This window comes from Dermacentor andersoni, chromosome 8 (genome assembly GCF_023375885.2).
Source record: "Dermacentor andersoni chromosome 8, qqDerAnde1_hic_scaffold, whole genome shotgun sequence".
In the NCBI taxonomy this organism is placed as follows: Eukaryota; Metazoa; Arthropoda; class Arachnida; order Ixodida; family Ixodidae; genus Dermacentor; species Dermacentor andersoni.
In genome coordinates this window covers 58,912,934-58,936,519 of record NC_092821.1, presented here as the reverse complement: position 1 = coordinate 58,936,519, position 23,586 = coordinate 58,912,934, and the positions used below count along the sequence as shown (strand labels likewise).

The window sequence follows — 23,586 nt, the reverse complement described above, 5'->3', positions numbered from 1 at the left end:
GATGCTCGCACTGCTTTGTCGCCTTTTGGAAAGGTGACTGAGATCACTAGGGGCAAGTGGCGGATGCAAGGTTGCGTTGACAAAAGTTCAACCAGCCGTTCTGTAACATTGAAGCTGACGGTGTGCATCACCACTGAGGACTTGCCCCACTAGCTGCGCGTAGCCGAAGATGTTGAGCTCGTGCACGTCTCAGGCAGAGCTTCCCTCTGCCTCCGATGCTGTTCCATGATTAACATGACGCACATGTCATGATATTCATGTCATGACCGATCATTTATATTCGTATACACACTTGTCATACTATGCCAATTTTGGTACATACGAAGTTAACGAAACGACCATGAGAGCGCCAAGACGTAGCGGCTAGATAGATGCTGTCAAAGTGGCCAATGTTCGCCAAGAAATGCTTCTCATTTAAATATCGTATAGTGTTCCTGTATATGTTCCCGCAGGGAGCAGCGTAGCAGATAACTTTTCCCGCGACGCTCTCACCGCTATTCGCCGTGTGCTATCACATGTTGCAAAGTGACGTCATATGTTCAACTGCGCCACTGAGAAGCCAACTTTGCGGGCACGACGCCGACTCGTCCTTTCCGTCAGTGCCATCGGCACTGCAATCAGAGGACTGTACGGTGCTCGACAATATTAAGTCAAGGACCTTGGTTAAGGGATACGAAACACATCATATTGACACTTGTACTCCAGTATGACGGGGTCATCATCATCATTATCAGCCTGGTTATGCCCACTGCAGGGCAAAGGCCTCTCCCATACTTCTCCAACTACCCCGGTCATGTACTAATTGTGGCCATGTTGTCCCTGAAAACTTCTTGATCTCATCCGCCCACCTAACTTTCTGCCGCCCTCTGCTACGCTTTCCTTCCCTTGGAATCCACTCCGTAACTCTTAATGACCATCGGTTATCTTCCCTCCTCATTACGTGACTTGCCCATGCCCATTTCTTTTTCTTGATTTCAACTAAGATATCATTAACTCGCGTTTGTTCCCTCACCCAATCTGCTCTTTTCTTATCCCTTAACGTTATACCAATCATTCTTTCTATAGCTCGTTGCGTCGTCCTCAATTTAAGTAGAACCTTTTCGTAAGCCTCCAGGTTTCTGCCCCGTACGTGAGTACTGGTAAGACACAGCTGTTATAAACTTTTCTCTTGAGGGATAATGGCAACCTGCTGTTCATGATCTGAAAATGCCTGCCAAACGCACCCCAGCCCATTCTTATTCTTCTGATTATTTCAATCTCATGATCCGGATCCGCAGTCACTACCTGTCCTAAGTATATGCATTCCCTTACCACTTCCAGTGCCTCACTACCTATTGTAAACTGCTGTTCCCTTCCGAGACTGTTAAACATTACTTTAGTTTTCTGCAGATTAATTTTTAGACGCACCCTTCGGCTTCGCCTCTCCAGGTCAGTGAGCATGCATTGCAGTTGGTCCCCTGAGTTACTAAGCAAGGCAATATCATCAGCGAATCGCAAGTTGCTAAGGTATTCTCCATTAACTCTTATCCCCAATTCTTCCCAATCCAGGTCTCTGAATACTTCCTGTAAACACGCTGTGAATAGCATCGGAGAGATCGTATCTCCCTGCCTGACGCCTTTCTTTATTGGGATTTTGTTGCTTTCGTTATGGAGGACTACGGTGGCTGTGGAGCCGCTATAGATATCTTTCAGTATTTTTACATACCACTCGTCTACACCCTGATTACGCAATGCCTCCATGACTGCTGAGGTTTCGACTGAATCAAACGCTTTCTCGTAATCAATGAAAGGTATATATAAAGGTTGGTTATATTCCGCACATTTTTCTATCACCTGATTGATAGTGTGAATATGGTCTATTGTTGAGTAGCCTTTAGGGAATCCTGCCTGGTCCTTTGGTTCACGGAAGTCTAAGGTGTTCCTGATTCTATTTGCAATTACCTTATTAAATACTTTGTAGGCAACGGACAGTAAACTGATCGGTCTATAATTTTTCAAGTCTTTGGCGTCCCCTTTCTTATGGATTAGGATTATGTTAGCGCTTTTCCAAGATTCCGGTACGCTCGAAGTCATGAGGCATTGCGTATACAGGGTGGCCAGTTTCTCTAGAACAATCTGTCCACCATCCTTCAGCAAATCTGCTGTTACCTGATCCTCCCCAGCTGCCTTCACCCTTTGCATAGCTCCCAAGGCTTTCTTTACTTCTTCCTCTAGACTATTCTCTCTTCAATTATCGTCGTGGGTGCCACTGGTACTGTATATATCTCTATAGAACTTCTCAGCCACTTGAACTATCTCATCCATATTAGTAATGATGTTGCCGGCTTTGTCTCTTAACGCATACATCTGATTCTTCCCAATTCCTAGTTTCTTCTTCACTGATTTTAGGCTTCCTCCGTTCCTGAGAGCGTGTTCAATTCTATCCATATTATACTTCCTTATGTCAGCTGTCTTACGCTTGTTGATTAACTTCGAAATTTCTGCCAGTTCTATTCTAGCTGTAGGGTTAGAGGCTTTCATACATTGGCGTTTCTTGATCAGATCTTTCGTCTCCTGCGATAGCTTACTGGTATCCTGTCTAACGGAGTTACCACTGACTTCTATTGCACACTCCTTAATGATGCCCACAAGATTGCCGTTCAGTGCTTCCACACTAAGGTCCTCTTCCTGAGTTAAAGCCGAATACCTGTTCTGTAGCTTGATCTGGAATTCCTCTATTTTCCCTCTTACCGCTAACTCACTGATCGACTTCTTATGTACCAGTTTCTTCCGTTCCCTCCTCAGTTCTAGGCTGATTCGAGTTCTTACCATCCTATGGTCACTGCAGCGTACTTTCTGAGCACGTCCACATCTTGTATGATGCCAGGGTTAGCGCAGAGTATGAAGTCTATTTCATTTCTAGAAATGACATGCTGCAGCGCACCAAACCGCAGAAACCGCACAGACAGTGGCAAAGCTTTTTACGCGGTGTCATGCGGACGGACAGACGTGCGCCGGCGATGGGTATGGGTACTGCGTATGGGCCGAGACCAGTCGGCTCCCAAAGGGGCCAGGATATGCGAGGTGTGTTCGGCATGTTTAAACATACCAAACACACCTCGTTAGTGAGAGGCAAGTTCGGCATGATTATACGAAAGCAACATTTATCTCGAGTAACACCTTTGTTAACGCTGAGATGCGTACGCCTGGCATGAAAGGTTGTTCACTTGCACGATTTTTGCTGTACATGTGCAGCGCGACGCAGACGCGGGACAAAGAATGAACGACACGTCTGTGTCAAGCAGTACATATACGACAATACCGTTAACTTGCCAATTCACCCAATTCGCCCAATTCGCTATGTTGCGGGTCTAGAACATTGTGTTCAAAACAGAGTAAATACTAGCAGATACAATTCTCCCGCAGCACCCTGTTTTTTCTCTCCTGAAGCAAGGTCTGACTACGGGCTAGTTGGAATTCCATGGTATAACTCGTCACTTACAGCGCAAACATAGACGGAGGACAAAAAGGACGACGTAGACAAGCGCTGTCTGCCAACTGATTTTTATTTTTCAGAACCAAACATATATACCCCAAAACACCAAGACAAAAGCGCCCTCTAGAGGCAACACCCGACATGAGAATGCATTCAGAATTTTACCTAAGATGAACGAGAGCGCATGTGCGATCTCAGGAAACCCAGTTCTTTTTCTGTTAGTGCGATAGATGGCTTACTAACCGAGTCGTCATCGGCAATCGCTGCTGCTTCAATGATAATTCTAGTAGTTTCATTGGGATGCCTAGCCAAGATGGTCGTTTCCTCAAAAATTGGGACGCAGCCGCATTGTGCGCAGTGAACCCCCAGGAAGCCTTCCCGCCCTTTGCGAACTTTATTGCTGTGTTCTTGTAACCTAACGTTGATACATCTACCAGTCTGTCCTATATAAGACCTACCACATTTCAGGGGAATCTTATACACTATACCTTTCGAACACCCTGTAAACTTCTTCCTATGATTAATGCTGCAAATACTACGTTTCTTAGCCGCAGGATTGGTTCTGACGCAAAGCTGGGCCAGTTTTTTTGGAGCAGAGAAGACAACGTCGATACCCGCTCTTTGTCCTATTTTCTTAAGTTTGTGGGATATTCCATGGACATACGGGATAACAGCTGTTTTTTTACTTCGTTCATGTACCTGAGACTCAAAGCTGTGAGGCTCTCTGTTAAACTTATTACGCAAGCTTTCCGAAACTGAGACCAGAAGGTTGCTCGGGTACCCTGCAGCCCTCAACCGAGCTACCTGTGCACTGAAACTGGGATCTATCAAATGATAACATGATTTCGTTAGTGCATTATGTAAGCAGGCCTGAACGATACCTCTCTTAACGATTTTTGAATGGGCAGAAGCATACGATAACAGAGGCTTGTTAGCTCGCGGCTCGTACATCCAGCATACATGTTGCTCGGTAAAAGACAACTTCAAATCTAAAAACCTAAGAGACCCATTATCCTGAAGCTCATGAGTGATTGTGAGGGGAGATAAGCATTCTTCGAACAGGTCTAACACTTGGCGAACAGAGGCGGCTACAAAGCTCTCCTCACAATTAAACAAAACCAAAAAATCATCGACGTAGCGAAAGGCTTTTTTGATTTTTGTAGTGCCCATCCGTGACATGACGTTCCTATCTAGGTAAGCCAAAAATAAATCGCTCAACAAAGGGGCGATGCATGACCCTATACATATCCCACTTTTTTGAAGGAAAACATTTCCATCCCATTCGGCAAAAGTTGAGCTAAGGTAAAGTTGAAGCAACTTGATAAAGTCTGAGACAGACACACCACATTCATTCTGGAACGCAATGTCACCAAAACCACTAATGGCTTCTTCGACAACAACCAGGAGCGCTTGATGCGGAATAGAATAGAACAAGTCTTTTATATCTATGGACATAGCCTTAAATGGGATATCAGCATGTTGTGACAGGTACAGGATCACCTCGTTAGATCCTTTAACCAGAAACGGATCACTAACTTCTAGCTTCTTCAAGTGGCACTGAAGCCAACAGGAAAGAGTGTACTGCCACGTACCCTTTTCAGAAATGATGACACGGAAGGGCGCTTCCGGCTTGTGGGTTTTTGCGGAGAAAAACATGCGAAGGGACAATCCTTCCTTGCTGTCTACAGATTTTGCAAGATTACTCAAATTCAATTCCAATAACGTGCGTTTTGCCTGCGATTTTACCTTCTTCAGATCAACACCAGTTCGCTTAATAAAGAGAGAATCAATGGAAGCATTCGCTTTTTCCATGAAAGTACTCCTAGTTGTGACAAAAAACCCACCTTCTTTGTCAGCTGCTGCAAGACAAAGACTATTGTCGGTGAGGTAGGAAAGCACCCTTTCAACAGGAACAGAGCATCTTCGAGGAGAGTACAACCGGAGCACGTCCACACCCTCAGACACGCAACGGTCACCCTCACATTCCGGAGCACGCCTCGACACGTCACGCACCATAGTAAGAAGTTCCGCTGGAGTGTTCCTTCCCACTGTGGCGAACTTTGGCCCAAGAGCGAGAGTTTGTGCGACGAAGTCCGGCAGGGACACACCTACGTCTGTATGAACTTGCTTCGCTACCTTGGGGGAAGAGGCCACAGGCCGGTTGCGAAGACGAAACAACTCCTGTTGCCACCGCTGCTCCAGGACGCTGTCAATAAGTACAGCGATTGCCGATGACGACTCGGTTAGTAAGCCATCTATCGCACTAACAGAAAAAGAACTGGGTTTCCTGAGATCGCACATGCGCTCTCGTTCATCTTAGGTAAAATTCTGAATGCATTCTCATGTCGGGTGTTGCCTCTAGAGGGCGCTTTTGTCTTGGTGTTTTAGGGTATATATGTTTGGTTCTGAAAAATAAAAATCAGTTGGCAGACAGCGCTTGTCTACGTCGTCCTTTTTGTCCTCCGTCTATGTTTGCGCTGTAAGTGACGAGTTATACCATGGAATTCCAACTAGCCCGTAGTCAGACCTTGCTTCAGTATATTTCTAGTTCGTCGGGCATCGCTAACACTGTTTGTCTTCACCCATCCGTCCTTGTCACCTTGACAACCTTTGCCCTTTGCCAGGCGCGCATCCTGACTTACTGCATTCATAGCCGGACTGGACAACTACCCGCCGAGGTTCTGACGGTCTTCGGTGGATTTCTTCCGTCTGCAGGGCATGGAAAAAGGGTGTGTAAAATCATGCGCTCCGAATGGATGAGGCAGGCAAGGATCTACCGTCAATCTTTAAGAATTCAAGTGGATCGAGGTCCTGGGAGCCGTCAAGTCAAGGCCAAGAAATGGCGAGAGCTGAATGTACTTATTGACAGCGTCCTGGAGCAGCGGTGGCAACAGGAGTTGTTTCGTCTTCGCAACCGGCCTGTGGCCTCTTCCCCCAAGGTAGCGAAGCAAGTTCATACAGACGTAGGTGTGTCCCTGCCGGACTTCGTCGCACAAACTCTCGCTCTTGGGCCAAAGTTCGCCACAGTGGGAAGGAACACTCCAGCGGAACTTCTTACTATGGTGCGTGACGTGTCGAGGCGTGCTCCGGAATGTGAGGGTGACCGTTGCGTGTCTGAGGGTGTGGACGTGCTCCGGTTGTACTCTCCTCGAAGATGCTCTGTTCCTGTTGAAAGGGTGCTTTCCTACCTCACCGACAATAGTCTTTGTCTTGCAGCAGCTGACAAAGAAGGTGGGTTTTTTGTCACAACTAGGAGTAATTTCATGGAAAAAGCGAATGCTTCCATTGATTCTCTCTTTATTAAGCGAACTGGTGTTGATCTGAAGAAGGTAAAATCGCAGGCAAAAGGCACGTTATTGGAATTGAATTTGAGTAATCTTGCAAAATCTGTAGACAGCAAGGAAGGATTGTCCCTTCGCATGTTTTTCTCCGCAAAAACCCACAAGCCGGAAGCGCCCTTCCGTGTCATCATTTCTGAAAAGGGTACGTGGCAGTACACTCTTTCCTGTTGGCTTCAGTGCCACTTGAAGAAGCTAGAAGTTAGTGATCCGTTTCTGGTTAAAGGATCTAACGAGGTGATCCTGTACCTGTCACAACATGCTGATATCCCATTTAAGGCTATGTCCATAGATATAAAAGACTTGTTCTATTCTATTCCGCATCAAGCGCTCCTGGTTGTTGTCGAAGAAGCCATTAGTGGTTTTGGTGACATTGCGTTCCAGAATGAATGTGGTGTGTCTGTCTCAGACTTTATCAAGTTGCTTCAACTTTACCTTAGCTCAACTTTTGCCGAATGGGATGGAAATGTTTTCCTTCAAAAAAGTGGGATATGTATAGGGTCATGCATCGCCCCTTTGTTGAGCGATTTATTTTTGGCTTACCTAGATAGGAACGTCATGTCACGGATGGGCACTACAAAAATCAAAAAAGCCTTTCGCTACGTCGATGATTTTTTGGTTTTGTTTAATTGTGAGGAGAGCTTTGTAGCCGCCTCTGTTCGCCAAGTGTTAGACCTGTTCGAAGAATGCTTATCTCCCCTCACAATCACTCATGAGCTTCAGGATAATGGGTCTCTTAGGTTTTTAGATTTGAAGTTGTCTTTTACCGAGCAACATGTATGCTGGATGTACGAGCCGCGAGCTAACAAGCCTCTGTTATCGTATGCTTCTGCCCATTCAAAAATCGTTAAGAGAGGTATCGTTCAGGCCTGCTTACATAATGCACTAACGAAATCATGTTATCATTTGATAGATCCCAGTTTCAGTGCACAGGTAGCTCGGTTGAGGGCTGCAGGGTACTCGAGCAACCTTCTGGTCTCAGTTTCGGAAAGCTTGCGTAATAAGTTTAACAGAGAGCCTCACAGCTTTGAGTCTCAGGTACATGAACGAAGTAAAAAAACAGCTGTTATCCCGTATGTCCATGGAATATCCCACAAACTTAAGAAAATAGGACAAAGAGCGGGTATCGACGTTGTCTTCTCTGCTCCAAAAAAACTGGCCCAGCTTTGCGTCAGAACCAATCCTGCGGCTAAGAAACGTAGTATTTGCAGCATTAATCACAGGAAGAAGTTTACAGGGTGTTCGAAAGGTATAGTGTATAAGATTCCCCTGAAATGTGGTAGGTCTTATATAGGACAGACTGGTAGATGTATCAACGTTAGGTTACAAGAACACAGCAATAAAGTTCGCAAAGGGCGGGAAGGCTTCCTGGGGGTTCACTGCGCACAATGCGGCTGCGTCCCAATTTTTGAGGAAACGACCATCTTGGCTAGGCATCCCAATGAAACTACTAGAATTATCATTGAAGCAGCAGCGATTGCCGATGACGACTCGGTTAGTAAGCCATCTATCGCACTAACAGAAAAAGAACTGGGTTTCCTGAGATCGCACATGCGCTCTCGTTCATCTTAGGTAAAATTCTGAATGCATTCTCATGTCGGGTGTTACCTCTAGAGGGCGCTTTTGTCTTGGTGTTTTAGGGTATATATGTTTGGTTCTGAAAAATAAAATCAGTTGGCAGACAGCGCTTGTCTACGTCGTCCTTTTTGTCCTCCGTCTATGTTTGCGCTGTAAGTGACGAGTTATACCATTTTCTCTCCTGTTTGTCTTTTTTTTTTTTGTAGTAAGCGATAACATCGTGGACTCGCGCTGTTTAGAAAGCTGTGATAGCGTCAGCCTTTACCGCCCACGATTCCTTGCTTTTTCGATCAGCCTTAGTCGACGTGAAGAATGTACAATTCGGCCTGTATGTTTGATAACCGCTGTGCTATAGCAAATTGACCTGACTACTATGAAAAGATAACGAAAAATGTGTTGTCATATTACAGTATACAATGTGTGAATAATTACTTTGCTAGTTTGCCATCGTGATGTGATTAGTACAACAATAATAATCTCTTCTTACTATTAATAGCTTGTTGCCTTTCCAGTTGCTCTGAATTCTGCCCCCAAGGGCTCCAAGAACCAGCACTCGCCCTGCTGCCGCCACCCATTGGTGATCCATTCCCTTGTACGAAATAAACTTGATCTAGAAGCTTGTGCCATAGAGTTTCATAAGATAATTACTAGAGGGAACTCTTGCGCTAGTGTCTACGGAAGCTGCAGTGAGAGCGGTTGTACCAGTATGGGAAGTACATGAATTTGCCTAAACTTCGTTCTTTTGGCTTGAAACGGCTTTGTGACTTTGTAAACTGGTCATTTTCAACAATATACTAGGTAATAAATAATTAAATAACCATCATTAAAATTGTCCGACGGCAGGATGCGAACACAGAAGCCTGATATTGAAACCATTAAGCCATGAACGCGTGTATCGACGAGCGAAGGAAACGCCCTTATGAATGCATGCCAGTGCCTTGAGACGCTTGGCGCGTTTCGATTTAGCCACCTGGACAAGCTCAATCATTGCAATTAATAGCAGTTTCACGTGTTCGCGGCGTCCTCTGCACATCGACGAGTATAGACTGCGCGGAAATGTACGACAGTAATATTTATATAGCGCAATATAAAAAGCCACAAGAACGTCTGAATCCACAAGCACGAACATCAGACAAATCCATGTACTTCCCATCATTCCCATGGTGGCCCAAGGACTACAGCGCCAGAGTCTACGGCACGTGCACACATCTTGAATCTTTTTTTCTGTTGCAGATTTGCTGCGGCGAAGCAGCTGTTTAGTCTGCGGTATGAACGAATCGTAAAAATAAGCTTTGCGAAAAATGTGCGCACGTGAACATTTGAAACGCGTTTAAATCAACGTGTCTGCACCCCACATATCGAAAGCTTGCAGCTGCTATGAAGAACGGTTGGTGATAAATGACGGTCATGGTTAACAGCCACTGATGTAACTCCAGGCAGATAAGTTTTCATCTCCCTTTAAAACATTTCTTGCCTTCCGGCCTCCGCGAGAAAACTTCATATGCATGCTGAAAAACATTGCACCGCTTTTTGTTGCAAGCTACTGCGCGTTTGCCCGCGAACTTTTGAGCTGTTCGAGCCACGGGGGTAGTCAGGATTTTACTTCGTGGGATCGAGGGGTCTCCTACCCCCTATATGTAAGTTCGTGCATGTGTTTGTATATGTTCGTGTATATAAGAACATGAAAGCTAAAGATTTCGGGGGGTAGAAACCCTACCCCCTTCCGGCTACGCGAATCGTTCCAGAGTTCCACGCATTATAACGTGCCATCTTGCCCAGCGCTTGCGAACGATTGCCGCGTGTAGCTCGCGACCAGCAGACAAAAAAAAAAAATAGAACACCGCGCGGCATTTTCCTCCTGCACGCGCGATGAGTGGCTTGACTGCAGAGCTCAAAAATAATGAGCTACCTATGCGCAATTCTATTCCTTGCGGGAGCATACACAGAGACACTAATGTCGTATTGCACCGATTTCGTAGTAGAAAGGGCCACAGTTCCTTCACTTTTTTCAATATACGGAATGTGCTAGGCTTCCATGACGTGGTGTCAATAACCTTACTGATCACCAAATTCGCAAGACAAGCGTGAGTACAACTGCGATGTCAAGATTCCGTGCATCAAGGGCCAAAATTAAGGTTTGGGCGTCCGTACGCTGCATTCCCATGAGCCGTTTTCTGTCCTAGCCCTTATGGTAAAAGGTGTTCAGCGAATAATCATCGCCTGCACTATGTATATGCCAACTTCCACGACTGTAATTAACGTTTTGTAGAGCATATTCCTTGCATATGTTTCCGTTTATTATAACACGAAAACAAAAGTTAGCTCGCAGAACTGCTGAAAAACTATGTGCGCAGGAGCTACACCAGTACTGCTAGTTTGAGCAGATTAGAGGCAGGAATTACGCTCACTTTCTTAAACAAGACCAAGACTACATCAATGCTGATCCCAAAATATTATATATGAAAGCATCATACCACCAGCCACGGTAATTAGTACAGAAAATTATTATTATTACTCGATATTAAAACATACAAACACAGAGCGAGGGCGACAGGGAAAGAGCAGGCTGGCTATTGCAGCCGAGAGGGGCACAAAGACTGCCTACTATTTAGGAAGGAGGGGATAGAAAAGGAAGTTGTAAGCACACTACAATGTACTGAATAACATTGCACTGTCGAAGGAACAATGTAGATTATTGTATTGTGTTTTAGGCATGCCTATTTTTATTTCCAGGGAGTCTTCAAACTATTTTGGCTGCTTCGAAAACCCGGTATTTTCTTGACCATATACTATCGAGTACACAGAAACGATGCGTGACTATTCTTAAACGAAACGAAGCGTCGAATCAAGCAGCAAATTGTCAATCGTACCAGACCTCCTTCTTTCCTTAAGGTAACCACGTAACTCAGCAAAAAAGCAAAAAGAATGACAGTTTACGATACCTGTCACGGTGTCGTGGCGCAGGGTAGTAGTTGTCGATGCCTCAAAACATGGCTAACAAAGCCATCCAGGAAGTCTTCATTTCTTTCATCGTCGCCTTGCTGTGGCACGGATACTTGGACAGGGCTGGACAGCAAAGTCCGTACTAAAACCAATTTTCGAACAACAAAAGAAATTGTCTGCTAATTTAAAACAGCATCCAAACTGACACTTTCTTTTCTCTTTTCGGGAACCAGCGTAAAGGGCTTCTAGAAGAGCAACGCGCGTTCCCTGATTGCGCACCGAGCACGCGGCGCCCAGCTTCATTTTTCTCTTCTTTTGCAGCCGGCAGCAAGGCGCCTGCTGCGAGGGCCGACCATAGCGTACATGCGTTGCATCGTCAGTGGGCGCTGCAGTCTCGATTGATATACGGTCCCTAGATAAAACAAGTTTACAAGGTAGGTGCGTTCATTTATAGTGATCTAAGGAAGCGAAAGACGCTTGATTCCCCTTGTTCTTTGCGCCGTCCTCCTCACTCTCGCGCTTACTCTCTCTTTTCTACTACGTTCGAGTCTTTGATTGGCGCATTGCTTGCACGTGATGTGCTAAATGGCTAGAGGTGACACTTAATATAACGCCAAAGGCTCAAAACTGGTGCGCATGCGCTAATTAAAGTGCCTACGCTTCCTGCTAGCGAAAAATAGTTAGGAACTTTAGCGCTAACCATCTGGTCGGATTTTTGCCGGAAGAGAAAATGTAGTCGTAGCCAAGACATAGGACGGCATATATGGAGTGTGCTAGGGCAGCTGGCATAAAAGAAAATGTAAACGGCGCTGTAATAATCTCCAGGACAAACTCCTTCCAGCTCTGTGGAAGCTACTGGCGCCTCGCACGATAAGAAAGGCGAACACATCAAAATGTCCTCGTGTGCGTTTTCTTTCCTGTTACCGACGCCTGTAGCGTAATAAGTGTCAGCAGCGCCAGTCGTTGCACAACAAAACGCAATAGGGGCGTGGTAGCAGACATGCGAATTATACTTACCTTGTGCAAGCACCATTGTTCCCATACCTTGCAGCCATGCTTACAGCCTTGACTCGGCTCAATGCCACTTATCAGAAAAAGTATACTTTACTGCAGGCAACATTTATTTATTTTTTTAAGAGAGAGACGGCCGCCCGCGTCGCAGCCCTGATGCAGCAGTGTGATCTGGCCAGCTGTCGGTGCTAACATGAAGCCGGACGCCGTCGTCGGTGATACACCGCCAACAATTGTTTCAGCGCTGTAAATATAGGCCGCTTTTACTTGAATGCTGGAGCTTCGCTTGATTGGTAGCACACTTTTTCTCAGCAGTTCCTCCAGGTTTGTTTAGGCGGCAACAGAGGCAAACGTCCTTCTAAATGTGCTCAGCGTCTAGTTCGCGTTTTCTCCTTGCTATCATTGCGTACCGTACTAGAAAAACAAATTATGGGGTCATCATCATCATCATCAGCCTAATTACGCCCACTGCAGGGCAAAGGCCTCTCCCATACTTCTCCAACAACCCCGGTCATGTACTAATTGTGGCCATGTTGTCCCTGCAAACTTCTTAATCTCATCCGCCCACCTAACTTTCTGCCGCCCCCTGCTACGCTTCCCTTCCCTTGGAATCCAGTCCGTAACCTTTAATGACCATCGGTTATCTTCCCTCCTCCTTATATGTCCTGCCCATGCCCATTTCTTTTTCTTGATTTCAACTAAGATGTCATTACTCGCGTTTGTTCCCTCACCCAATCTGCTCTTTTCGTATCCCTTAACGTTACACCCACCATTCTTCTTTCCATAGCTCGTTGCGTCGTCCTCAATTTAAGTAGAACCTTTTTCCTAAGCTACCAGGTTTCTGCCCCGTACGTGAGTACTGGTAAGGCGCAGCTGTTATACACTTCTCTCTTGATGGATAATGGCAACCTTCTGTTCATGATCTGAGAATGCCTGCCAAACGCACCCTAGCCCATTCTTATTCTTCTGATTGTTTCAGTCTCATGATCCGGATCCGTGGTCACTACCTGCCCTAAGTAGATGTATTCCCTTACCACTATCAGTGCCTCGCTACCTATCGTAAACTGCTGTTCTCTTCCGAGACTGTTAAACATTACTTTGGTTTTCTGCAGAATAATTTTTTAGACCCACGCTTCTGCTTTGCCTCTCCAGGTCAGTGAGCATGCATTGCAATTGGTCCCCTGAGTTACTAAGCAAGGCAATATCATCAGCGAATCGCAAATTACTTAGGTATTCTCCATTAACTCTTATCGAAAATTCTTCCCAATCCAGGTCTCTGAACAACTCCTGTAGTAGTAGTAGTAGAAAAGTTTTTTTTTTAATTAGGGTGGGGGAAAAGCGGTCGAAGAGCGATGGGTGTCTTCCTTAGTTCAGGGCTCCACTCGCCTTGGCCACCCGCTGGACTTGCTGGAGGAGTGTCCTCTGCACCCCCAAGTCCGAGTTGGCGACACGTACCTCCCACTGATCTGCTAATCATTGTTGCTTGTTTGTGTTTGGCTGAATAGCTAACTCTGGCGGCATTCTTTCACACGTCCACTGTCACGATCCGCCCGGGTTCGTGAAGGAGGGAAGGCTCGACGCACCCTCCGTTAGACGGACGCTCCGCAGCGTGCTGGTGACGAACGATGACTGACCGCCGAGCAGCTGTGCTCGTGGGTGTTTATTGCTGGGCCGAGGCCAAGGTTGCCTACCGAGCCTGGCAGGCCACTCGAGCCTGGCGGGCCAACAAAGATTATGGCCGAGGAGGCGTCACATGCTCGCTATACCCTCTTACCCCCAGTTTGTTTGTTAACAACAACAAAAACTTCTAAATTCAATGTACGAGGCTCTGCCTCTGTCCTGGCCGGGTCGATGGTGCCTGCTACGCAGGCGAGTAACGGTCCGGTGGCATCTGCCGTCGAGTACTCCGCATGGGCACCGGTGTAGACGGGCCGGGTGTGGCAACGCCGGGTGCTGCCTGAGCCAGCCTCGCTCTATCCGGACGGTTCGTCGTGGTCAGCCGTGTGAGTGGTGCCGGGCTCGATACCGGTCCAACTGACGCCGCACCACTGGCAACGCTTGTGGCTTCCGAGGTGGGCGGTGCTCCGCTGGAAGCAACGGGTGTCGGCGCTAGTCCTCCTGCGGACTGAAACTCTGAAGGCATCGAGGGTGCTGGGCAGGTCCCGAGGCGAGGCCTGATATGGTCGGCGTGTCTCTGCCACGTGGCCCCGTCTGGCATGCGGACGAGCAGCGATGAGGCGCTGGCAGAAGACACCACCTGTCCGGCAGACCAGGGTTGGCCAGGACGGAAGTTCCTGGCGAAAACTGGAGCTCCCGATTCTGGCAAAGGCCCGTGACGGCACCCTCGGTCAGCAGCCAGCTTCTGCTTCTTCAGGAGCACTGTGGATCGGAGGTCCGGATGCACGACGTCCAAGGGTGTCTTGACCATCCGACCCACCAGGAGCTCACAGGGGCACGGCCAGTGAAATCGTGGGGCTTGGTCCGGTACTGAAACAGTATCCGGGCAAACTGCGTCCAAAAATCCCCAGTCTGGCTCTTCTTGACCTTGTCCTTGATGATTTGCTCCACCCGATCGGCTGCACCATTCGAAACAAGGTGGTACGGTGGAACCATCATCGTGCAGATTCTTCGTCAGCCAGGCCAGGTACCCTGTGCTGGCGAAAGCAAGACCATTGTCGGACACGATGACGTCCGGCAAACCCTGGGCGGCGAAGACGTGTCGTAGTGCCGCAATGGTCGCACCTGCTGATGGAGTGGTGACAGGTAGAACCTACACCCACTTCGAAAAGGCGTCCACCACCACCAGGAAGTAATGGCCCTTGAAGGGCATCCAAAATTCACATGTAGCCCGTACCAGGGTCTCTGTGGAAATGGCCAGGGGGTGATTTCCACATGACGTGAGGCCCGCTGACGCTCCTGGCAGATTTGGCAGCTCTACACCATGTGAGCGATGTCCTGGTCCAGGCCAGGCCACCAAACATGGCACCGGGCCACCATCTTGGTCTTTTCCACGCCAGGATGACCCGCCTGCACCTACTACAGGACTCTGGACCAGAGACTTTAACGGATTACCACACTGGAACCCCACAGTAGGCAGCCCTGCTACAAGCTCAGCTCAGCGGCCTTGTGGCTATAGGCCTGCTTAAGCAATTCGTCCCCACAGGACACCGCCTTGGCCACCTGAGACAGGACTGGATGCCGGTTAGTCGCTTGCGATACCACAGATCTGGAGAGCACCTCCGGGTACGCGTGCTCCAGCATGAACACTTGAGCAGGTTCTGGAATAGCATCAGGCTCCTCTAGCAGGGGCAGGCGGCTCAGGGCATCAGGTCCCAGGTCCTTTGCCGGACGGTAAACCAGCTGGTAACTGTAATCTGCCAGCCTCAAGGCCCATCGTACCACTCGAGGTGATGCCTGCAAAGGAACTGCCTTGTCAGGCCCCAGCAGCCCCAACAGCGGCTTGCGGTCCGTGACCGCCCCGAACTTCCGGCCACACAGATACTGGTGGAAGCGTTCGACACCGAACATGAGGGCCAAACCTTCCTTGTCCAGCTGGCTGTAACGTTGCTCTGCAGCATGAAGCCGACGAGATGCAAACGACACAGGGCGTTCCTGGTCATCTTTGTCCCGGTGCGCCAGGACGTCTCCCACGCCATACGGCGACGCATCTACGGTCAGGATGACAGGCTTGGCAGGATCGAAGTGTACTAGCACTGGGAGCCTTGGTGATTAGCTCCTTGCTGCGCTGGAATGCCCGGTCCTGTTCCTTCTTCCAGACCTATTGCTGACCATCTCGAAGCAGAAGATGGAGCGGCTGTAGATGCCCCAACAGGTTTGGCAGGAAACTCCTGTACACGTTAGTGAGGCCGAAGTTGCTCTGAAGCCCCCTCTTGTCTGGGGCTTAGGCGCCTTAAGCACAGCATCAACTTTGCAGGGAGCCGGGGCTAGGTCAGCCTGGGAAATGACATGTCCCAATTGCTCAACACTGGGGGCCAGGGAAATGCACTTTTCTAGCTTGAGCTTGAGGCCGGCGTCCTGCAGCCGTGCTAGGGCGTTGTGCAGGTTTTGCAGGTGGTCCCCGTAGTCGCTGCCAGTAACAAGAATTCGTCCAAGTACACCACCGCGTGCCTCATGCCCCTGAAGAGGTTCTCCATCTCCCTTTGAATATGGCTGGGGCTGAGGCCACGCCAAAAGGTAAGCGTGTGTACTGGAAGAGCCCCAATGTTGTCGATATTGTGACATACTTGCGGTAGACATCCTGGAGCACCAGCTGCTGGTAAGCCTCTCTGAAGCCTAGCTTGGTGAACTTCTGTCCACCGAACAATGCTGACAAGAGATCTTAAATCGGGAGCAACGGGTACTTCTCGACGGTAGCGATGGGGTTGATGGTAACCTTAAAATCCCCGCAAATCCTGACATTGCCATCTCACTTGAGGACTGGTACAATGGGAGCGGCCCATTCATACGTCTTGACAGGCACCAGGATGCCCTCTCGCTGTAACCGTTGCAGCTCTTGGGTGACCCGCTCCTTCAGAGCGAACGCAAGTGGGCGAGGCTTGAAAAAACGTGTTAAACGGTTATAATAGTGCACATGTTCATGATTGGCATCTTTATATGCGATAAGAAACAATTGAAAAAAATTACATTGTTCTGAGAACTTGTTCCCATGATCACACTTATGCAAACTCATTGGGATACATATTGCTACTTAAAAAATTCATGAAGAATCCTATACTAAAGGTTGGCCAAGGGAAATTTGTAGGTGGAACAATTGCAATTTGGAACAATTGTAATTTGAGAATGGCCCAAGTTGAAATTTCATGGTGAGTCATCTTGAAATTTGGGGGTGGGCTAACTTGACATTTCGTCGTAAGCCAACAAATTTCGGAACACGCCAACTTCAAGTTTAAGGGTAAGCCAAAAAAATTTGAGCATTGCCCAACATAAATTTGGGGATTGGCCAACTTGAAATGTATGGGTGGCCCAACTGAAATTTGGGGGCAGGCCAACTTAAATTTAGGGGTTGCACAACATGACGTTTCGATGTGAGCCAACTCCAAGCTTGCAGGTGGTCCTACTTGAAACTTAGGGGTGGCCTAACTTACTTTTCGGGGTGGGCAAACTGAAATTTGGGGGTATGCCAACACACACTTGGACAACTCCAGTGCACTTTCTGGATATGTTTCCATAAGCCCTCTTTCGTGAAGAAATGAGCCTATCGATTACCGTCTGCGCACAATAATCTACCTTTTATTAAATAATCTCTAGTTCCCACAATCATAACATTTGCACATAAATTCTGATCTTGCATGCAGCATTATCATGCGTAATGCGGCGGTTACAGACAAGTGACAACTGCATCTAATATGCAATATAAATGAGTGCTTTTATGAACCATTCTTTGCCTTCCTTTCTCACATTGCGACTGAAAGCATGAGCGCATTGTACGCCTTCCCTTTATATTTCTCATGTACTTCCGAGTACACATTTTCACCTGTTTTCAACAATTTTCTTCCACGCCATGCCAATACCATTTCAAAGAAGTAAAATTGCTGGGCCCCCATCTCTGTCCCTTTTCAGGTGGGTAAACGTCCGCGAATACTTCACAGGCGACCATGCCAACCTGTACTCACGTGTTCCATAAGTTCAGTCACCTCTCTGAGCTCCTGCAAGTGAAGTTGGCCACGTGAGTTACTGCACAAATTGGTACTGCCTCATTTATAGCTCCTACTAGTAGTAGCATTTATTCATCTCAAGAAGGTTGCCGAGCTACGGACTGCCACTGCGGAGCTTGGCAAGGGTGACCATAGTGGCCTGAAAATGGAAATAAAGAAGACGAAAGGGGACATCTAGAGAGCGTTCACCTACAGCCCTTGCGATGGGTAGCGCTGCAAATGTTGAATTACCTGTGTAGCGCTGAACAATGAGGACGCTTAAAAAAAGAACATGCATAGTGAGCAGTGACTCCAAACTTCCGTTTTAAGTCGGCGCTCGTCCTGCCTGTAGTTTCCGTCTGGTCTCGTTCTTCAGCACTGCACCGTTATTTCAACATGTCTTGTAAACTCTCCCAATCTTCTACACGCCCAAGGTTCTGTACGTCTAAGGCACGTCTCTGTGGTAAATTCGATGCAGAATGCTTGCATCATTCCATGGTGATGCGACAGTGGCAGGCAAATTCCACCCCCCCCCCAAAAAAAAGAAAGAGAAGAGCACAGGGCGTGAGTTATTGCAATGTGGTTCAAAAAAGGGAATATACTCTAGAGTGACAGCATCTAGGCCGTAATAATCTCGCTAGGAAGCATACTGTGGGCACCTAGTGGCAGAAATGCAACAAATTACAGCCAACCAAACAGTGTCGCTCATGGTAGGGACATGCGTTCCGTACAAGATGGCGCCAGACAGCGATGTACGCCGCTTGATATTGTACCAACCTGAGCGATGAGTTGAATTGAGTGGGTGGATGAGGGACCCCACTTTCAACTGTAGTATTCTAGTATCGGCAGGACTGTTGCTTTGGAGGGCAGCTTGACAATGACGCATCACCTTTTCTTGACGTCCTACAGTCTCTATTCATTCAAGAATATCACAAGAGTACTGTCAGCATTCGAGATGATGTTCAATGATAACGTTAAAAAGAAAAAAGTGGCCATTCCTAGACCCTCAACGGTTAATGGTTGTGCTGCTGGTAAAGAAAGGAAAGCCAACACATACTGTCCATGGAATTTCGATATGCTTGGAGAAAGCTTGCTGGAATCCAAGGGTGTTGCAGCTGGGTGCACAATAGTGAGACAATCAACACACATATTTGGCGTGTACGAAACGCCAAATGCAACACTTGAATATGTTAACCGTGTAGGTCCTAGTACAGTGCCTCAAAGTAACTAACACAATGAGCAGCGGGAAAGCGATGTGCTGACTTTTAGAGAATGTATCGCAGCCACGCAAGAACTTTCTGCAATGAATATGGCAACAACAATTTCACAGCTCCTTTCTGGCTGAGAACAGTAATGACGGGTTTTAGCGCACTGCAGGTCTCCACTGGCGGTCGCCAATTGGCGTTGTGGAGATTAGTCTATGTACAGTTCGTCCGATTTAAGCACATTCTCTTCACATGTAGGTGTGACAGATGGTATCTCTCGGAAAGCTCACACTGAATTTCCTTTCCAGGAAAACATTGAAGATTCGAGTGAGCACCGGCCAGCATGCCTGGCGCATGCTTTCTGGAGTGCAGGCTTGACATCATCTGCTCAATCATCTCAATCATCTGCTCAAGGCTGTTGTCAATTATGGAAAGAGCCTCGAAAGTATCTGCAAGGTATATGTCGTCGTAGTAAAGGTGCTAGTTTCACTTTCAATATCTTATTGTGTAGAGCAATGTTTACATTCACTGGAGCTTCAGTAGCGAGGCTACGTAAACTTACCCATAAATTTGGACAAACACCACCCAAAATTGCGAAGGTACCGCATGAGAGATCCCCGCCGCGGTGGCTTAGCAGCTATGGTGGTGCATTGCGAAGCACGAGCCCGGATGCATTTCAGTGGGGGCGAAATGCAATAAAGCCCATGTCGCGTGAATTGGGGGCATGTAGGGGATGGTCAAAACTGATCTGGAGTCCCTCACTACGGCATGCTTCATAACGAAATTGTGGTGATTGCACGTAAAACCCTAGAATTGAAGTGCCACATGAGAGACTGCGCTCTCTGTGGTGTATGTCGTGTTCTTCGTTTACACCTTGTCATTGCACAAGCAAGACGCGTCTATTTCACACTGGCACAAGCCACTGTCAGCACAGGGTAGCAAAAAGGCAGGACAACGTTGGCATTGTATCCGCTTTTGTTTGAGAATAGTGTATACCTGGCGAGGTACGCGGTATATAGTGCCGAATGCAAGACAAATTTTTTGCTCCACGATCATGCATGCTCCACGTCGTAAAGTTAGCTGTAAACTCCCATCATGCGAGTCGTTGTGATCTTGTGCATAGAACAACCTACATGCTCCTAGAGGCCCAATAAACTTTGCAAAACTGAGCGACAGCATGATTGGGCGACGGACTCAGCAGGCGCTGGGCGAGATTCTCTATTGCAAAACGCAGTACCCAGTATCCGGTGTCCAGTGCCACGCCGGATTATGGGCCCAGTGTCGCGCGCCGTATGCTGGGGCCATGGGCAGGCGCGGCGTACTAGGAGGCGCTGGGTAGTGGTGGAAATAACAGCTCTAGCCCAGCAGGGGCGTCTGCGTCAGCAGGCGTTTGGTGTGTTGTGACACCACGTACCCAAGCACACGAGGGTTGGCCCCTACCGCGTGTAGTCGTGCGCGGCTTCGCCGTGTCTGGGGAAAGTGGGATCCTTGGGGGTTGAGCCGATGCTGGGTGTTTGGACCTTTAAGGCCACCCGGCGGAGGCAACACACCTCTTCGGCCTCTGCTTCACATAGACGGCACCTCTAGGCTGACCCGCCTCGAGGAAATCTGCAGTCGCCTTTTCCTGTCCTTCCCTTCAATCTTCGTCTTTCTCTCTTACTTTCAATCTTTCCTGTCTTGGCTTCACTGCTTATTACTTCCAGACTTCTAGGTAGCAAGGGTTAACCTGGTGTAGTTCTCCAACCTTGGGTATATTATATTAGGTTATAGTGACTATGTACAGCTGGTGTCTTCGTTGCTTTTGGGCTTCGTAGCGTCCCCTTGTTGGGCTCGGTGATCGGTGGCTGGCATAGCTACCGCAGTGATATTTATTTGACGGCTTTTTCATCCTTCTCCCGATTCCCTGATCGCCCTCTTTCCAAGAGAAGGCGCACTGATGACTCCCTGAAACTTTTCGGCCAGACCAAACAAATTTACCCAAAGTATCATGTCTTAAGTTCTGGAAACCCTGATAAAACAGCAAGAACTATATTAAAATTTGTTGTCCCAAACTCTCTTACTGAGAAACTAGGTCCCGGCTACAAGGTCACAAAAATGGCCAGCGGCGATTTGTTGCTCGAAGTTAGTGACAAGAAACAGTACGAGAATCTATCTGGACTTGTTGAAATTAATAGTACACCCGTCTTGATAAATCCGCATCGTTCTTTGAACAGTACACGCGGAGTCGTACCTGAAGAAGGTCTCCTCTGCTTGAGTGAAACCAAACTGCTTCAAGGTTGGAAGGAAAAGCACGGGACAAATGTCAAAAAAATAAAGATCAAGTGGTATGACAAAGAGATCCCCACTGAACACCTAATTTTGACATTCCGAACAAGCATTTTACCAGAATATATTGAAACAGGCTATATGAAAATCAAACTTAAACCCTACATTCCGAACCCGCACCGCTGCTTTAAGTGCCAGCGATTTGGTCACGGCTCTCAGAGCTGCCGGGGCCGTACCACATGTGCTAAGTGCGCGTCACACGGACATCCTGCCGATAATTGTACTGAGGCACAAATTGCGAGGGTGACCACCCTGCGTACTCTCGGTTCTGTCCTTCTTGGAAGAAGGAAAATGGAATCATTACACTTAAGATCAAGGAGAATATTTCTTTTCAAGAAGCGCGAAAGCGTACTTCCTTCCTCCATACCGCATGGTATGCTGGTGCGGCGCGTAGAGGGGCGGCACCGCAGCAGATGGGGGCATCAGCCCGGCCCACAAAGAGTGTGGCCACGGCAGTGCCCCCAGCCCCCCACGCGACAGTAGCGAGCGCTGCTGCGCCGTCTCTAAAGGAAGGCCCATCGACCTCTGGGTTGGTGGCCTCCAAGGCTCTGCTTTTCGAGGCAAGGCCTACCTTGAAAACATCCTGCTGTAGTGAGCCGAAGTCCAGCGGCTCCCAGGAGTCGATGGACAGAACCACAAACCAGGCGGCGCATACAGCGCCTCAGGAGCGGAGCACATCCGGTGACCGCTACAAGAAAGACAAAACCTGGATCACGGGGCCTGGAAATGCTCGACAAGCCAACTGGCTCTTCTTGACACACAGCACATAAACACAAACAGTGTGGATACACAAATATTACACTAGAACGTGAGAGGTCTGATCCACAACCTCGATGATATCAGAGAACTCTTGCACAAATACAATACAAAGGTGCTGTGTGTTCAGGAGAAACACCTTAAACCTACGCAAGCTTTCTCAGGCAATACGCTATTTTCCGGAAAGACCTAGATGACGCTGTTGCATCGTCCGGCGCGGTAGCAATAATAGTCGACAGAGGCGTTGTTTGTCAGCAACTGCAAGTCCCAACTCTTGAGGCAGTTGCTATCGAAGCAGTGCTATTCAATAAACTACTTACCATCACCTCTGTATACATCCCCCCCCCCCCGAGTTATCAACTCTCTAGCACAACATTTCAAAGCTTTATTGATGAGCTCCATCACCCTTACATAGTCGTCGGCAATCTAAATGCGCGTAGCGCACTGTGTGGCGACTCTCACTGTGATGCGAGAGGACGGCTTGTAGAAAACATCCAATTCTCTTCAAGTTCCTGCTTGCTTCACAAGAAAAAGCCAACATTTCACAGCTATATACACAAAACATTTTCTTCGATAGACCTAAGCATAGCGTCTAGTACAATTGTGTCACATCTACAGTGGGATGCCATTAATCACCCTTATGGAAGTGATCACTTCCCCATCGTTCTAAACCTTAAAAAACAAAGTCCTGCACATGTTCCGCGATGGAAAATTGATTCAGCCGACTGGACGAAGTTTTGCGAACACAGTTGCCCTGGAATGATATCTGTGAACTTAGCCTAGACGATGCAGTAGCATACATAACAGCGTTTATTATTGATGCTGCATTAGTATGTATCCCCAAAACGAATGGGTCGCCCTCGAAACGACGTATTCCATAGTGGAATAAGGAATGCAAGGAAGCCCGGAAAAAGCAAAATAAGGCTTGGAATCTCGTTCGTAACTCCCCAACCAGAGAGAACCTAATTTCAAGGCGATCAAGTCGAAAGGTAGAAGAACGCGCAATCGCGCTAAACGGCAAAGTTAGGAAAACTACATAAGCAGTATCAATTGATATTGTCACGTGGTGGTGACGTTAAAGAACACAGTAGCAATACTGTAAAAGACAAAACTAACTTTTATTGGGCGAACCTGTGCCCACAAAAACAGGCTAAACTTATAGCACAACGATAGCGGCGAACACGGTCGGCGATCGTCGAAAATCTGATCAGCGGGTCAAGCGTGTCGGCTTTTATAGATCAGTCGTCGAATGTTTCAGAGTAACCGCTGGGACCCGCGTGTCTTCCACAAAGTTCTAAACT

The 23,586-nt window shown here is 47.7% G+C and overlaps 1 protein-coding gene across 1 annotated transcript in view; it reads right to left on the bottom strand.

Moving 5' to 3' along the window:
• The window catches only part of LOC126538942 (uncharacterized), a 40,575-nt gene extending 28,885 nt beyond the window's left edge, over positions 1–11,690 (bottom strand). Inside the window, exon 1 of the mRNA XM_055075101.2 lies at positions 11,334–11,690. The gene's annotated coding sequence lies outside the window, so the exon portion shown is untranslated. The remainder of the gene's footprint in view (positions 1–11,333) is intronic.
• Between the last annotated feature and the right edge of the window lie 11,896 nt (positions 11,691–23,586).